The 14984-nt window shown below is 42.3% G+C and overlaps 1 pseudogene; it reads left to right on the top strand.

The window, feature by feature from the left end:
• Positions 1–1419: 1419 nt before the first annotated feature.
• On the top strand, positions 1420–7250 carry LOC102537905 (tripartite motif-containing protein 60-like; annotated as a pseudogene).
• The last annotated feature ends 7734 nt before the right edge of the window (positions 7251–14984 follow it).

Raw genomic sequence — 14984 nt, 5'->3', positions numbered from 1 at the left:
AATTTATTCTTAGGTACTTTGCTCTCTTTGATGTAAAGGAAATTTTTTTCAAATATCTCTCTGGATTTTTTTTGGGGGGGTGGTGGAGGTAATTAAGTTTATTTATTTATTTAATGGAGGTACTGGGGATTGAACCCAGGATCTTGTGCATGCAAAGCACGCACTCTACCACCAAGCTATCCCCTCCCCTCCCTGGATTGTTCATCATAGTGGCTTACTAGTATATTGCTGAGGATTTTTGCCTCTATATTCTCAAGTCTGTCGATCTGTACTTTTCTCCTCTTGTGATGTTTTGTCTGACTTTGGCGTCAGGGGACTAGTGGCCTAGTAGGGTGAGTTAGGAAGTGTTCCCTCCTATTTTTGGAAGAGTTTGGAGAGGATTAGTGGTTATTATTCTTTATATATTTAATGACATTGGCTCATGAAGCCATCTGGTTCTGGGCAATTCTTTGTTGTGGGTTACTGATTCGTGATTTTATCTTTTTATGTGTTATAGATCTATTCAGATTTTCTATTTCTTCTTCAGTCTGTTTTGGTATTTGATGTGTTTCTGGGAATTTGTCCATTTCATCTAATCTAAGTTGTTACATCATATTTCCTTCTAATCCTTTTGATGAGGGGTTTATTTAATCTAAGGTTGATAGTAGTGTCATTTTAGTAGGAAAGTCAAGAAGGAAGTGTCACTCCTGATGTCCATCAGAATTCCCAGGACGGGGGTGGGGAGTGAGGGGACAGCACAGCAGTCAACACGGGCACTGGAAACCTAAGTAAACAAACTCCAGATGAGATTTCTCCATATTCTCCTTCCCAGCCCTGCCCACTTTGGGTTTTCACTGTCTGGGGATGAGTCTGCCACCTTCTCTGGATCTAAAGCTCTGTGAGGACAGCCACCGGGGCTGCCAGGTCCCCAGGTATTGGAGATTCTGCCTGCCCCTCCCCCTTCCGTACAGACGATGCTCAGTGCCTCACAGAAATAAGACTAGACTGGAAACCCTGTCAGTTATACTGTCTCCCCCCGGTTCCCTCCATGTAGGGGAGGCCCAGGCACAAGGTCCTACTGCAAGTTACAGGCAAATTCTGAACGGGACCCTGGCACCCAACTCCCAGGCAGAGCTCTTCCTCAGTCTGTTCCTAGCTCCTCCAGAAAGGGCGAGCAGATTCCAATCTCAGGTACCCCAGACAAGCCCCAGGTAGGATATTCCGACGTCTGCTGGCTGGTTCTGGGACATCTGTGGTTCTGGAATGTGAAACACAAGAGAACTAAGGCATTTCCTACTTTATTGGGCTTCCCCTTTGCACCAAGAGCTAAATAGGCTGAATCTTTCTCTTGATGTCATCAGGGTGTTATAATCATCTGGCCTCAGGCAGCCTCTCCCAGTGAACAGGCAGCAACCTGTGGGAATTTGTTTTTGAGGAAGAATGTCAGGTATGCAGATGTCACTGAGGAGGAGGGGCTGGGGCTCCCCAGTGCCAGAGAGCCCGCCCTCCAGTATTTGATTGCCCGGGGGAAGAGTGCTCTTTGCACCACCTGCATACTTCAGGCTTGCAGGCAGCGGGGCCCTGGGTACCAATACCTGGATGGTCCAGATACCACCCCTGCTTCAAGTGCTCTGCTGCAGCAGCAAGAACTCCAACAAAAAGAAACAACTCAAACTACTATAAGGATAAGGAGGGTTATACAGGGTGATGACTGCCTCTCAGGGAAGACTTCCTGTACTGGCTCTAAGCTGGGACCCCAGGAATGTCCCATAACAACACCTCTGAACTGCACATTTTAAATTTATTTAATTCAAAGATACAAGTGGGAACTATCCACTATATCCAAGAGAGAAATACCCAAATGCAAGAGTAATTCTGGGTCGCCTGTCTGAGAGGACTGAGCCGTGTTCTCCAGTGGCTCACAGAGCATGGCCCTAGGCCCGTAGCATCCTCTGGGAATGTCTTAGAAATGTAAAAGACCGACTGACTCAGAAACTGGCCATGTGACTCAGAAACAGGTCTTTTACCAAGACCTGTAAGTTATTACAAGTTATTGAATGTAGCTCCTTGTGCTATATGGAAGGAATCCTTGTCTTGGACCTAAGAGTATTTTCTTAAATAAGAAAGCCGTTGAACTTGACTTCACATGAGTGAGCAGAGGAGCAGCCCAGCTACTGTGTTCCAGTAGGCAGTAGACTGCAGCCTGTGAGCTTTGGCAACAGACTCTGGAACTCAGGGTGAGAGGACTAGTCTGTAGAGGCTGCCATCAACATGCCAAGCCAGTGAAACTGAAAGTTGGTCCATTTGCAAGGTCTGGGGGAAGATATCCACTGCTCACTGAGTCTTGAGCACCAGAGACCCAGGTCTTGCTAAAGGACTCATTACCTTACCACTTTTGTTCGCGGTTCAGTGGAGTTTGTGACAGCCCTGGCAGACCTCCAAGCAGGGGCAAGCTGTCCCATCTGGCTGGACTACCTGGAAGACCCAGTAACTATCATCTGTGGGCATAACTTCTGTCGATCCTGTATTGATATGTCCTGGCAGGATCTAAATGATACTTTCCCCTGCCTTTTTTGCAGATTTTACTGTCCAGAAAAGAAATTCATGTGCAATCCCCAGCTGGGCAATTTGAAATTGCTAGCTACTCCAGATGAGAAAAAGCAAAAGGAAGAGGTAGAAAGAGAAGCTTTCTATTCCCACAATCAGGCTTTGATTTTTTTTTTCTGTCAGAAGGATGGAGAGGTTTTCCAGTTTTCCATAGTGCAGTTTCTCCACTGACCACTGGAATCACTACATTTGGCCCATAGAAAAAGCTGCCCCCTATCATAGGAAAAGGTTGGAGCTTTGCACTGAGCTTTGGAAGGAGAGAGTGGAACAAGCTGAAAAAGTGAGAACTATGCAAACCAGGAAATCATTGGAACTGAAGAAGAAGGTAGAATATAGGAGAGAAGAAATAAAGGTTGAATTTGAGTAACTTGTGTTTTTTCTCCAAAATGAGCAAAAGTGTATTCTTCAGCAACTACAAGATGAAGAAATGGATATTTTAGCAAAACTAAATGAAAATCTAACAAAATTTTCAGATCATGTTTCCACATTAAAATATCTGTTAAAGGAGGTAAGGAGCACATATACGGAATTAGAATTGGACTTGCTGACAGATGTTAAAAGTATCCACCACAAGTGTAAAACCATACAGTCTCCTGGACCTTTTCATTCCAACTGAAGGAATATGGTTGCCATCTTCCTCCACAGTATTCTGGCCTAAACAAAATTATCAAGCAGTTTCAAGCAGATGTGATTCTAGATCCTGAAACAGCACATTGTCTTGCAGAGTGTTCAGCAGTAAGAGTGAACCCTAATGTAAACTGTGGACTTCAGGTGATAATCATGTGTCATTTTATGTTCATGGATTATAACAAATGTACCACTCTGGAGGGGAGGTTGCGGAGAAGGGGAGGCTTTTGCGGGGGGCGGGGGGGCAGGCAGGAGACATACGGGACTGCTTTGAATGGGAATGTACTTTACATTCAAGTTTACAGTGAATGTAAAACTACTCTGAAAAATAAAACCTATATTTTTTAAAAAAAAGGACAAGAGCCAGCTGGAAGGGGCTCCCACTCACCAAATCTTGGATGATTTGAGAATCAAAATAATGATATTAATAGAGGGTAACCCAATGAATAAAATAAGAATCCAGTAGTCCATAATGGTATGTATTAATTAAAACATAAAAGGGAAATATTTTTACAGTAGAAGGACAACTAATAAATATAGAAGGGAAGACAGAATTAGAAAATCTTTATTTGGTAGCTTTCATAGTAATAATTCAGCCCAGAAACATCAATGGACACTATAATTAGAGGGTGAAAGTTTGATGAGGAAAGAGGTGTTTATTTATTTATTTTATTTAAATTAAAAAAAATTTTTTAAATAATTATTTATTTTTAAATTGAAGTACAGTCAATTATAATGTGTCAATCTCTGGTGAACAGCATAATGTCTCAGTCATGCATATACATACATATATTCATTTTCGTATTCTTTTTCATTAAATGTTATTACAAGATAATAAACATTGTTCCTGTGCTATACAGAAGAAGCTTTTTAAAAAATCTATCTTTATCTATAGTGGCTAACATTTGTAAATATCAAACTCCCTAATTTATCCCTTCCCACCCCCTTTCTCTGGTAACCATAAGATTGTTTACTAGGTCTGTGAGTCTGTTTCTGTCTTGTAGTTGAGTTCATAGTGTCCTTTTTTTCCTTTTTTCTCTTTTTTTAGATTCCACATATGAGTGATATCATATGGTATTTTTCGCTCTCTTTCTGGCTTAACTTCACTTAGAATGACGACCTCCAGATGCATCCATGTTGCTACAAATGGCATTATTGTGTTCTTTTATGGCTGAGTAGTATTCCATTGTATAAATATACCACATCTTCTTTATCCAGTCATCTCTCAGTGGACATTTAGGTTGCTTCCATGTCTTGGGTATTGTATATAGTGCTGCTATGAACATTGGGGTACATATATCTTTTTGAATTTGAGTTCCCTCTGGATATATACCCAGAAGTGGGATTGCTGGATGATATGGTAGATCTATTTTCAGTCTTTTGAGGAATCTCCATACTGTTTCCCATAATGGCTGCACCAAACTACATTCCCACCAACAGTGTAGGAAGGTTCCCTTTTCTCCACACCCTCTCCAGCGTTTATCATTTATGGAATTTTGAATGATGGTCATTCTGACTGGTGTGAAGTGATACTTCATTGTAGTTTTGATTTGCATTTCTCTGATAATTAGTGATATTGAGCATTTTTTCATGTGCCTATTAGTCATTTGTATATCTTCACTGGAGAATTGTTTGTTTAGGTTCTCTGCCCATTTTTGGATTGGGTTGTTTGTTTTTTTGTTATTAAGTTGTATGAGCTGTTTATATATTGTGGAAATTAAGCCTTTGTCAGTCACATCATTTGCAAATATTTTCTCCCATTCTCATATGTTGTCGTTTTGTTTTGCTTATGGTTTCCTTTGCTGTGCAAAAGCGTATAAGTTTAATTAGGTCCCATTTGTTTATTTTTGTTCTTATTTCTATTGCCTGGGTAGATTGCCCTAGGAGAACATTGCTAAGATTTACGTCAGAGAGTGTTTTGCCTATATTTTCTTCTAGGAGATTTATCATGTCTTGCCTTATATTTAAGTCTTTAGAAAGAGATATTTAAATACTGTCAAAGTTTATCCCCATCAAATACTTTACAAAGAGAGAAAGAGTCACTTAACAGAGGAGACACCTGGTAGACAACACCTCCTTCAAGTGATCAAAGTTAATTTCATGGATAATGAGACAAATTATAACCATGTATCACTAGAAAGGATGCAGTGAGAAGACCGAATCACTTCTGTGGCATTCCTACCAGAGACTCATATCCTGGAGTGAATGCTGAGAAAACATCAAACAAACCCAAATTGAGGGATGTTCTACAAAATAATTGGCCTGTAAGCTTCATGTGAAGGCCATGAAAGTCAAATAAGACATGATAATTAAATGTAGTGTGTGGTTCTGACTTGGGTCCTTTTGTTATAAAGAAAGCTATCAGGACAATTGGCAAAACCTGAATGCAGTCTGAGGTTTAGGTGATAGTCATGTGTCATGTTAATTTCCTGATATTGAATTTAGTTATGTAGGAAAGGGGCCCTTGTTTGCAGCAATTACACCCAAAATATTCAAAGGTGAAATGATGAGTCATTATGTTGGCCACTTACTCTCAATGGCTCTGGAAACAAAAGCGAGGTGATAATATTTATCTCATGGGATAGATGTGAGGATTAAATTATATGATGTGAAATCTTGTTACATTCCTTGGCACATAATCTTTCACTGAATTTAAAGTGTTTTTATTATGCAAAATCAAGACACTAAAAATATGTAGTCAATGTGACCTTTAACTATGTGTTGCCATTTCTTCACAGTCACACACACACACACACACACACTTTAGGTATGTATGTTTGAGTGTGTGTATCATCACATCCACAAGGGGGCGTGTCAGGTTTAGGTTAGGGCTTAATGGCTTTTTAGTTCATGTAGACCACTGGTTCTTGCATGTTTTGGTCTCAGAACTCCCTTTTTTTTTTTTTTAATTGAAGTATAGTCAATTTACAATGCTGTGTGTTAATTTCTGGTGTACAGAATAGTAATTCGACTATATATATTATATATATAATATATATATTCCTTTTCATAGTCTTTTTCATTATAGGCTCAGAACACCTTTATACTCTTAAAAATTATTGAGGGCCCCCAAAGAGTTTTTGTTTGTGCGGGTTATATACAATATGGTGTGCTTGTCAACCAGCTCTCCGAAAAAAAGCCCTCAATGTTCCCATGGTGTAAATAAATACTCCACTATAGCCCATTTCACAGTACCGAAGTTTTAACAACTGGCACACATGATCCTGAAAATTTAACAATTCATTCTCCCAAGCCAGTAAGGGCTGGCACAGCACACCACAGGATAGCTATTCATGTTTACCTTACATAAATTTAAACTGATAAGTTTTAAAGATATATTTATTCATTGAAAAGTAGAAATCTATTACATGTTAATATCAGAGCAATGACATCATCACATATCTCATAGCCTCTGGAAAACTTCACCTTAAGGTAGGAAGAAGAGTAAGGCCAGTAACATCTTAGTATTCTTGTGAGAATAGTTTTGACCTTGTGGAGCTCATGGAAGGATCTCAGAGACCCCCCAGGGATCCGCAGACCATACTCTGGGAATCACTGGATTAGATTTTCAGTTCTCAAATCTAAATTTAAAGTACCCCCTCTAAAAAATAGATTTTTATAATATTTCTTTTATTACCAGGAAATGAAATTCATGCACAGCGTAACATATCTGTACATATAATCTCTAATTTAAAATTATTGCAATACATTCTTTGTAGTTCAGAAAAGAAACAAAAGAAAGATACACTCTACTGTCCTTTAGTAGACGTGTGTTTAAGAATTAAGGAGGCGTCTGGATTTCAGAAAGGTGGCATGTATATACGGCATATATGATGTCAGCCCAGCTGCGTTCAGGGTGGCTCCTGGAATCCAATAGATCCGAATCTCTGTAGTGCAATGTGGGCTGTTCACACCACAGTGGGATAAATACAGATGACCAAAATAGCCTGTGTCAGGTCAGGTTTTGCCGTCAAGGAGGTTGGATCACAATCTCTCCTTTTCAGAGCTATTTGGATCTTGGGATTGTGGCTGACTGAGGGTGAGCCTGTAGTTTATGACAAATATGAAGCGTTCCAATAGGGTCAATGTTCACAGACATTCTAGGGCCAGATATTCCTGCTTTTGATGAATTATAAGTTTAGATTTAAGGTGAATAAGACAAGATACAGTCAAATGTCTTTTTTATAGTTGACATTTTGAAATAAGGGCTAAATACAAACATTCATATGTCTATTAAGAGAGAAGCCAAAATAGAGTAACTGGCTAGATTGTCTGGGATTCAAATACCATAAAGAGGGGAAATGTTAGTAATATAATTCTCTGACGTGGCACACACTGCTAATACAGCCTTCTGCCCAAAACAGAATCTTCCCTTGATTCACATGTTGTTGCTTTCCTGGACAATTCAGAGTATATTAAAATGGTGCAAAATTCTTGCGCATTTTATATGTAAAATGGGAGCGGCTGTAACCTAAGCTGATTGTTAGCAGATTCTTCCTGTACCTGCAGGAACCCAGGCAACCCCTCCTGGTCTGGGATGTGCTGTGCATCGCAAGAACCTGGATTCCTTAGCCCAGGCCAGCAAATGCCAGAACCCCTAGAGATTTACTTACATCTCCTGGGACGGCCACAGCTACCAAGAATTGCTCACTGAGCCCTTGAGAGAGGGATGTACACGCGAGGTGGGGGACTCAGGGCGCTGGGAGAGGCCTCCTGACCTCCCAGAATGGAGAGAGAGATTCTCCTGCGGGGGGGCGCCAGGGCGCTCAGCTCCCCAGCAGGGGACTTGGGCGAGAAAATCACACCGCTGGGGGGCAGTTACCTGCATCAACACCAACAGATAGATCAGCGTCTACACAGGGAAGTGCGGCATGCAAAAGTATTTTATGTGCGTGTGACTATAGACGTGCTTGGGATATCTATAGCCACATGTGTGCGCATCAGTGTGCATCCAGGGGCCAACATCAACAAGCATGCATCATAAATGCCTGAATGAGTGAGCAAGTGAATGAATGAAATCAGTAGTTCAATAAAATAAAACACCTCATGTAGATGAAAAAAAAAAAAAAACTTGGCAGTTGCCAGGTACTGTGTTGAGGACTCACATGCCTGATCTAATTAAATACATGCCACGGTCTCTATGAGGTAGGGACTAGTACGACCCCACTGTATAGTTGAGGAAACTGAGTCATTGAGACACTGTGTAACTTTCCCAAAGTCATACAACCTGTAAGTGGCAGAGCCTGGATTTGACCCAAGTCTCCCAAACTCTGACATGAGAGAGTTGGCTTAGCCATTGGCCCGTCCTATTTGTGATGGGACGATCCCCTCCCCCAATGTCTGACACCGCTATCCTTCCAGTGCAGGCGCTCAGCGAGCTAGAAGGAGTAGAGGTAGAGACACTTTAATCTCAATGAGCAGGGAGTAGGGGGTATAGCTCAGTGGTAGAGAGTATGTTTAGCATGCATGAGGTCCTGGGTTCAGTCCCCCATTTAAAAAAAAATCAGACCAATGAGTCTCAGAAATTCTGTATGAAGTGGTAACTCCTGGCTCTGTGAAGTGGGGGCGTGGTAGGGAGTTGTGGACACTTAACTCTAGGGAAGAAGAATTGGGGTGGGGGAGCCCTTCATCCTCCCTCATCATCATGGATCCATAGCCCTTGTGTAATCAGGATGTAGAGATACTTGAACCTTTGTTCATTGCTTGTGGTAATATCAAATCATTCAGCTCCTGTGGAAAACAGTTTGATAGTTCTCAAAAAGTTAAACAGAATTACCATACAATCCAGCAATCCCACTCCTAGGCATAAACCCAAAAGAGCTGAAAACAGGTCATCAAACAAATGCTTGGACCCAAATGTTCATAGCAGCATCATTCACAATAATCAAAAGGTAGCAATAACCCAAATGTCTGTCAACTGATGGATGAAGAAATAAAACGTGGGCTAGCCATACAATGGAACAATATTCACCTATAGAAAGAAACGAAGTATTGATCCCTGCTACAACATGGATAAATCTTGGAAACATTAGGCTAAATGAAAGAGCCAAACACAGAAGGCCACATATTGTATGATTTTATTTATATGAAATATCTAATATCGGTCAATACAACAGAGACAAATAGTAGGTGGGTGGTTGCCAGAGGCTGGAGGGAGTGGAGATGGGGGATGACTGGGGTTTTCTTTTGGGGTGATAAAAATGTTTGGAACTTTAGAAAAAAAATGTTTGGAACTAGAGACAAGTGGTGGTTGCACAACATCATGAGATGGCAATGGAGTCTTTCCCATCTCATTGGCTAAAGGAAGTCACATGACCAAGCCCAACATCAATAGTCCAGAGAATTTATTTGCCTTACTCAGGAGGGCATCCAAAGTCATTGGTAAAGTTACAGATGGACAATTCTATACCAAGGAGGGAGTGGAGATTTAGAAACGATAATCCAGTCTACCACAGGGTAGACATTACTTTTTATTAAATGCATTTCTGAGAAATGACTCTCTGTAACATGCCCAAGGTCACACAGCAGGCAACTGATGGATCCAAGATTTGAATCCAGGCAGGCTAGCTCTAGGACCGTGGATCGTAACCAGTAAGAACAGGAGCAGCACTTGGCACGGGACCTGTGTATAATGCTTAGGACTGATCCCATTTACTTCCATCATCTGATTCCAGGTTGGCCTTGACTTGCTTTTGGAGGGATTTTCTGCCCCTGATACTGTTCCAGGAATGCCAGCTGGCCTTTATAAACCCATATTATTAGAAGTCAGCAGTCAGGGTGATACAGGAAAATGAACGTGGGGCAAGAGGATGGCTGTGTCCCAGGTCTTGGTTGAGTCCCTGGGATGTACCCGGCCAAGTGTGGGTCCCTGGCTTTGTGCAGGAGAGAATTCAAGAGCAAGCCACAGTTGGGTAAAGGTAGATTTATTCAGAGAAACACACACTCCATACACAGAGTGTGGTCTGTCTCACTCAGAAGGGAGAGCGGCCATGAGGTGTGGGGGTTGCTAGTTTTATGGGTTATTTTATATCTAACAAGTGGGAGGATTATTCCAGCTACTTTTGGGGAAGGGGCTGGGATTCTCGGAATTGGGCCACTACCCAGTTTTTGACCTTTTATGGTTAGCCTCGGAGCTGTCATGGTGCCCGTGGCAGTGCCATTTACCATGTTAATATATTACAATGAGCATATAATGAAGCTCAAGGTCTACTGGAAGTCAAATTTCCTGCCATCTTGGGCCTCAAATCCTGTTGGGAGTTGAATTTTCTGTCACCTTGGTGTTAATTGCTGTGTTATTTCTTGAATGGCTGAGCCCTGCCCCCTTCCTTCCTGCCTCAAGGGGAAGGAAGAACAGAGATAAAATCTGATCATAAGAGGTAGCTGTAGAGAGGTTAGGAGCAATTCCCCTCAGCCTAGGGCAGTAAAGAGGGTGAGTCACACAGAGGTGAAGATCAGCAAGTAAAATGTCTGAGCAGGTGTACAGAAGACAGTGGCCAGAGACCCTGGCCTGTCAGACTGGGTGTAGGTGCAAATCTGGGGTTTTGTTTCTGAACCCTATTTCCCTGTCAATAAAACAAATATTTCTTCTCCAGCATCCCAAAGCCTAAGACACAGTATTTCCCCAAAATGGACACAGTAATATTTCCAGTTCCACATGTTCTTCCCTGTGGAAGCTTGACTTTTCCCATCAAGAAGTGGAGTCTATTTCCCTCCCCCGGGCAGGATTTTGTGATTACCTTAATAAAAAGAATGAGAAGGAAGTGACGCTGCAAGACTTCCAAGGCTAGGTCTTAAAGAAGACACAGATTCTGCCTGTCTCTTCTCTCCCTCCCCCTCTCCCTTGGGACCTGATCACCGTGATGTGAGGAAGCCCAAGCAGCCATGTGGAAAGGTCACATGTGACATTCCAGCCATAGCCCCCAGGTGAGATCCTAGCCAAAAGGCAGCATCAACCACCAGGCAGGTGAGTGAGGAAGCTTCAGATCATTCCAGCCCACTGCCTTTAAGCTGCCTCAGCTGATGCTATGTAGAGCAGAGATGAACTGATCCCACTGAGCCCTGCCCAGTTTGCAGACTCATGAGCAAAATAAATCTCACTGAAGTGGTTTGTTTTGTAAACTAGAGAGCTTCCAGTCCTTCCAACCTGAGGGAAAAAAGGACTTCATTTCAAACCTAACTCTGATGTCACTTTCCTGTTCAAAAGCCTTCCATGCTTCCATCTTCCTCAGAGTGAAGGCCAAAGTCCACACATAACCTGAAAAAACTCATCATACATGGTCTTTCCATACCATTGTCTTTCTCCTCCTCACATCGCCTCTCTGACTTCATCTCCCACTCTCCCCACCCATCCCTCTGCTCTAGCTACACTGGGCTCTTTGTTGATCCCTGAACTTACCAGGCAAATCCAACCTCAGGACATTTGCACTTGCTGCTCTCTTAGCTTAGAATGCTCTTCTCCCAGAAATCCACAGGGCACCCCCCCCACCTTCAAGTCTTTGCTCAAATGTTACCTTTTCATTAAGCTCTTCTATGACCAAACCATTTAAAATTACAGCTTATCCTCACCCCCAACAAAAAATATTACTACCCATCTCCATTCTCTGGATTACATCTCTCCATAGCACTTATCACAATCTAATGTACTCTGTATTTCACTTACACTTCTTGTGTGTAGTCTCTCTGCCCAACTAGAGTATAAATTCCATGAGGGCAGGTCACTGTATCCCCATTGTCTACAACAGTGCCTCACATATGTTTATCACTCTGTGAATATTTGTTAGATAAGTTGAATGAATGAGTGAATGAATGAATGAGTTAATGGGTAGGTGTTTTGTAGGATAAGTAGATCCAGGGAAGAGGAAAAAGGAGAAAAGGAAAAGACCCTGACTCTGCCCAAGGCAGAGCGTACTGTTTCTAAAAACTTTCTCATCCCCACAACCAAATAATCAGTCTCCAAACCATGTCCCTCTTGCCTCATTACTTCTTTTAACATTTCATTGTGAGCATTTTAAAACATATAGAAAATTTGAAAGATTTTACAGTGAACCTTATTACCGAGATGCTACCATTAACATTTTGCTCTATTTGTCGTGTTTCTATCTATTCATCCATCACTCCAGCGTATTTTTTATGTGCTTCAGTGAAAGTTGCAGACATCAGTACTCTAACCCCTAAATCCCTCAACATGTCTGTCAATATTAGTTTACTCTTCATATGTCCTATTTTAGGTGAAATTTACATATAAAAAGATGCACAAATCTCAAGAGTACCATCCACTGGGCCTTGACAAATGCATGTACCTCTGTAAACCAAACTCCATCAAGATAAAGAACCACTGTGCTGATTTTTTTTGTCCACCATAGATCAGCCTTGCCCCTTCTGGAACTTCATAGAACTGAAATCACATAGCATAGTCTCTTTTGCGCCTGGCTTCCTTCATTCCACATAATGATTCTGAGATTCATCCATGTTGTATGTGCATCAATAGTTTATTCTTTTTTCTTAACGAACAGTGTTCACTGATGGCTGCACCACTGCTTGTTTATCCATATTGATATATTAGGATGTTGATATACGGGTGAACCTCAATACCTTTTCAATCGTTCTCCTCTCCTTTGCCCCCGTGGCCCCTTCCACGGCCCAGGCGTCTCTTTTTTACACCCAGGTCTGCACCCCAGTCTCCTTCCTGTTCTCTGACCTCCAGTCTCACCTATGTTATCTGCTCTCTACACAGCAACCAGAGGAATCTTTATAAGGCACACATTGTGTTCCTTTCCTGCTCAAAACTCTGCCATGGCTCCTTGGTGCTCCCAGGATCTTGCCCAGGCTTCTTTAGTGGCTTTCAACCTTGGCTTGAACTCACCTGCATGCACCATCCACCATCACCTCCCACCTCCTCTCTTTACACTACATGTTAGTTACAGCCACAGGTACTTCTCAGGTATCTCAAGGTACCAAACTCTAAGCCATTGTATTCTCTTCATTCGGCCCACAATAGTTTTCTCCCCTGCTCTCTTTACCTTTTTCACTCCTATTCATCCTTCAAGTCTCCATTCAGATGTCTCCTCCTTAGGAAACCTTGACAACCCCTACAGGCTGGGTGAGGTGCCTCCACAGAGCTCCCACCATCCTTGGGGGCTCGGATCCCTCTACATTTTAATCATAAAAAGTTTTCCCCTAAGCTTCAGCTCCAGGAGAAACACTTGTCTCTCCAGACAAACAAGAACATTTCCTTCTTGCAAAACTTGGAAATCATTTCAACAAACACATTACCCGTATTGCCTTTGCCACCAAGAACCACCAAATGAAGTTTACTGCTAACCTAGATCATAGATACCTGGTGCATCCATAGACATAAGCTTTATTTCTGTTTTAATGTTTGTTTAGACAAGTGTCAGTTTTCGTCGGGCACTGTAAATCCTCAGATTGGCTATCTGCTATGGCTCGGATAGCCCCTGCTTTCTTGGATAGGACACTGCTTCCCCTGCAGACCTTTCTAATTTAGTCTCCCATTCACATGTCTCTGCACTGAAGCTTGGGGGATATTCTCTCAGTTTATCAAGATTCTTTTGGGGATCAAGCAGCTGAAATCAACTCAAATGAATCTGAGTACAACGTAAATGAATAAAACAATATGTAGCAACAACAGGAACAACTCAAAACCCCCATAATGGTTCCAAGATTAAATTTTTTGTTTGTTTTTGTTTTGAGGGGGAGGTAATTGGATTTTTATTTATTTTAATGGAGGTACTGAGGACTGAATCCAGGACCTTGTGCATGCTTAACACTCACTTTACCACTGAGCTATACCCTCCCCACCAATATTAAACTGGAGTTTGGGTATGGCTGGATCCAGGCACCTAAGTGCTAGTGTCAAGACTGTCTTTCACAAACTTTCATTTCTGCTTTCCTCTGCATTGACTTTCATCTCATAAAGATTCTCCTTTCTTGGTAACAGAACCCCATCTGCTCCAGACTCACATCCCACCAGCCTGGTAACTCCAGCAGAAAGAGAGTCTCTTTCCTGATAGCTGCAGCAAATGTCTCAGGGTTGGTTCTCACTGGGCTTGGTTAGGTCACTTGCCTTCCTGAGTCAATGACTGTGATCAGGGAAATAGAATAAATCTGCTAGATCTAGTCCCTGGGGCTGGCGAAGGGAGGGTTATGGCCAGCCCTATTCAAATTAAATAACTAAGAGGGGAGAGAATGTGGTATTCCAAAAGAAAACTGAGTAGGTCTGGGGTGGGCAAAACCCAGAGACTTCTGCTATAGTGTCCTCTTCCTTGCCCAAAGCTGCATCCTGAATATTGGTCCGCTGTGGATTAGCACCCCGCCGTCACCACCACCACCACCACCACCATACACACACACACCCCCATTCCTTATCCAAGTGTAATACTTTTGCCACTCTTTGGTGACCTTGTGCCTCTTGCTTTTTACTTCTGTGGTAGAAAGATACCATTTCTCTGCTCTTTTTAAAAGTGGGTGTGATTGAGTTTTACATATTTACTTGGCCTAAAGTTAATCACTCAACAGTGGGAACCTGAAAAGGGAGTTAGAGAGGCAAGGAGGTGGGGCTGGGGTACAGAGGGTGACTGACTGGAGGAGTAGGGCCAGGGTGGGTGGGCACTGGATGGAGGGATGAGAGTGGAAGGGAGGGGCTGAGGACTGGGAGGGAACGGTGGACGTATGCGGGAGAAGGGGGAAGTGTAGACTGGTAGGGCTGGGAGTTGGGGGTAGAGAGGAAAAGCGGTACTTGGGGGATAAGGGAG

Source organism: Vicugna pacos, chromosome 9 (genome assembly GCF_048564905.1).
Source record: "Vicugna pacos chromosome 9, VicPac4, whole genome shotgun sequence".
NCBI lineage: Eukaryota > Metazoa > Chordata > Mammalia > Artiodactyla > Camelidae > Vicugna > Vicugna pacos.
This window is presented reverse-complemented; position numbering and strand designations above follow the sequence as displayed.